Here is a 3,443-nt window from a genome sequence, read left to right as displayed (position 1 = left end):
ATGAGATAGCTCAATCTGTGTGTCTAACAATCTCTTATCTTTTCACTGTTGTTTATGCTCTTTTTTATGGCAAACTGCTTATGCTAACAGTTGAAGCACCACTGAAAATGTGTTTTTATCCTAGACTCATCACACAACAACTGAACACACAACAACCGAACAGACTGTTGGGTTTGCAGCCTCAAGCCTTTCAGCAGTTATGGAGGCACTCCCTGCTGGGTCAGTCTGCTTTGAGGTTGTGATGGGGTGGCCATTTGATGTTGGTTCCAAGAACAACAGAAGGAAGTGTCAAACTTGAACACCCCTGAATCACAGGTGATACCGTCAGTCCATTGGGAGTGTAGCTCAACAATCTGAAGCAGCAAGGTCTCGGAAAGAGAAGCCACTGGGAAGGTGCACAGTATTTCAAAGAATACAGCCTTCTGCCAGTGGGGGTCCTATGCCCAATTATAGGTTGGGTTTACTTGGCTTAATCCTAACACAGGGATACTATTGCTAGCTGGCTTCTTGTATTGACAACAAAGAAACCACACAAAAGACCACGAGCCAATTTAATATGAGATATCAGCATTATGCGCTTCCAAAAAAATGTTCCCATGCCAATTGTCCTAACTAGCAGTGACTGGTTTACTACTGACTGGGGCTGACATCCTGCTATCTGCTGGATTTTGGTAATGGTACAGAGAGGTTATGTGGCACAAACATGTGACTCTGGCAGCCCCCCAGGGTGGAAGAGAGATGTGCTCCTGGCTTCCCCTGCATGTACTCTAGGACATCAACCACAACCTTCATGCCTTTAAACGAGCCTATTTGGAGAAGGATGTGGAGCAGTTCTAAATTCTCTGGGTGGGATTATTTGATTTCTCTTTTGTTCCCTGAGGAAGTGCTGTTGACATGATCAAAATAGAAACCTTCTGAAAGCTTATAACCATGGTCCTTGATGATACTAAACACATCTCTCCACACTAAATGAAGAAACTGCAGCTATGTGCACAGTGGTGCTATGAAACCATATGGCCCTGGATATTCTCACTGTAGCACAAGGGAGAACACGCACCTTATTAGAAACTGAGTGCTGTGTCTACATTCCAGATAAAAAAGCCAAAATAGATAAGACCTTAGCTCACTTGCAAAAACAACTGCAGTTTATAGATCAAATGAGTGATGACTCATGGTGGTCTCAAATAAAGATTGGTTTGCAGAGTGGGGTGTATGTCAAAAACACTGTTGATGAGCCTTCTAGGCATTGTGGCAATTGGACTTAGTCTATACACTTACGTATTTTGTTTGTGAGAGTTCTGTCTCCAATGCACCTTAAAAATGGGAAAAACAATTTTACAAACTATTCGCCCACCATGCCCACAGCTCAGGTACTCCTGTGGAAAAGGTGGCATGTGAGACTGTAAGAGCCGGTCGGGGAGGTGGATTGTGTGGCACATATGGCATCTCCCACCCGACTGAGGATTGCTGTTGGCCCCATGCCCCTCCTCAGGCATCCCTTCCTGGTAATTCCTTGTATGCATGTTGAACTTTGGTTGCTGTAACTTTGAGCACTGCCTGCCTCAATAACATTTCCCTTTTTTTTTTTTTTTTTTGTAATTTTGTCATATAACATTTTATTCCATCAATTTCAGCTAAACTGTCTCATGGAGCTAAACATATAAAAATTTAAATAAAAAGGCAATAATCTGTATATACACAAAATGAGCATTCTGTAAATATTTACACACACAATAATGGAGAACCACTAAAACTAGAAATTGCTACAGATGTGATCATTCTTTCTCAAGACATTTTTAGTTAGGAATCATCTAAGCTGTTAGGAATCATCTAAGCAGAAGCACAACTAAAATATTAATTTTGGTTTTCAGTTTCTTACTATTGAAAAGAGTCAGTAGGTCATAAACAGACCAAGATTTCAGGGAACAACTATTCAGTTCAGTTTTTAGTATCAAAGCTTTTCCTTCAGCTCTCATGACAAAACTGAATTTACTTACAGAAAAAATAAAGAGTTCACTAAAATTTGTAAGTAAAAGTTCCCATTCATCCTCCTTTATAGATACTGGTCAGCCACTCTAATTCTTTACAAGTGTCCATGCTCAAGGCGTCTGTCTTCCTTTAGAGTCGGTCATCACGGTATACTTTTGCTGCATATTGCATATCTGTTTTTTGCTTTCTTTCCAGCAATTATTTCGAATATTAGTCACATAATCTTCTTTGACACTCTTTTCTATCTTTTGTAATAGCATTCCTTTATATTCATTTTTAAAGTCCTTGTTGACATAATAAATGACACCCAAATTTTCTGTCTGCATTTTAGTGATTTGCCCTAATCCAGATCTGGGAAATAAGAAAGGAGGAGGATTAGAGACCTTCAGATGGCTTAACAATGACACGGGATCAATACAATAATGGGCATCAGCTGAATAAACACAGAAAAGCCTCCATCTCCTCTTTCTTCTTCTCTTTCATGCACACTCTGTTGACGTTGATGTTGATGGCTATAACCAGCTCACCCATTTGAAAATGAATGTATACTACCTGAAGGAAATCCACCACCAAAGAATATATTAAACAAGCCTTCTGGAGTTATATCAGCTTCATAACCTCTATGGAAATTAAATCTGCCATTGTTTTGATGATTACAAGCTTGTTCTTCATTGCCTATAAGGTCACACTGTTTTTGTTTTACTGGATTGCTTAAAACAGCATAAGTGTTTCCAATCTTTTTAAAAGCATCTGTTGCTCCAGGTGCATGGTTTTTGTCTGGATGAAACTTCAAAGATTTCTGTAAGCTTTTTTCAAATCTTCCTAGCCTGCATCTTTCATACTCCAAGTATTTCATAGTAATTTTTACAAGTGCATTTCATTTTGAAGAAAGAGTACATATCAAGATGTTTCCCCAAAACTTGCACACAAGCCCCTTATATATAGCCACTTTCTTTCCCAACCACATGTAATATGAAGAGCAGTTGCCGTGGATGTGGACAGATTTCTATGAACTTCTTGCTGTTTCACTGTCCCTAGTGAGGTAGCTGCAACTTTCTGTAAGTTCCCCTAATAATGCTTTTGGACTGATTGCCCTAGTGTTCCGGGCTTCTTTTCTTTGAAATCTCAACCAACCACACAGTAGGGTGGTTTGGAGCAGTCCCAGCTGGGGTCTCCTGGTATTTCTTCTTTCAGGGCGAGTCCTGCTGCTGGTTTAGCAGGATGCAACATCTCTATAAACATCATGTTATTTGAATTTAAAAGGAGAGAGCTGAAGTAGATGGCCTCTAACATTCCATGATTCTTTATTGTGTGAGTATAGAAAAAAAGCAATGCAGGCCGAGAGTAATGACATTTGTCCAAATGAAATGGAGCCTGAGGGGAAGAATTGAAGCTCTTTTAAGTGTCTGAATTTTAAATCATTAAGGGTTTCAGTGGGCACTATTCCTTTCCAC

General features: G+C 39.7%; 1 pseudogene; it reads right to left on the bottom strand.

Moving 5' to 3' along the window:
* Window positions 1–2,118: 2,118 nt before the first annotated feature.
* LOC119530492 lies at window positions 2,119–2,870 on the bottom strand (annotated as a pseudogene).
* Between the last annotated feature and the right edge of the window lie 573 nt (window positions 2,871–3,443).

The sequence above is a fragment of the Choloepus didactylus genome, chromosome 3 (assembly GCF_015220235.1).
Source record: "Choloepus didactylus isolate mChoDid1 chromosome 3, mChoDid1.pri, whole genome shotgun sequence".
NCBI classification, from domain to species: Eukaryota; Metazoa; Chordata; class Mammalia; order Pilosa; family Megalonychidae; genus Choloepus; species Choloepus didactylus.
Note: the sequence above shows the minus strand (reverse complement) of the source record. Positions and strands in the feature narration are given on the sequence as shown.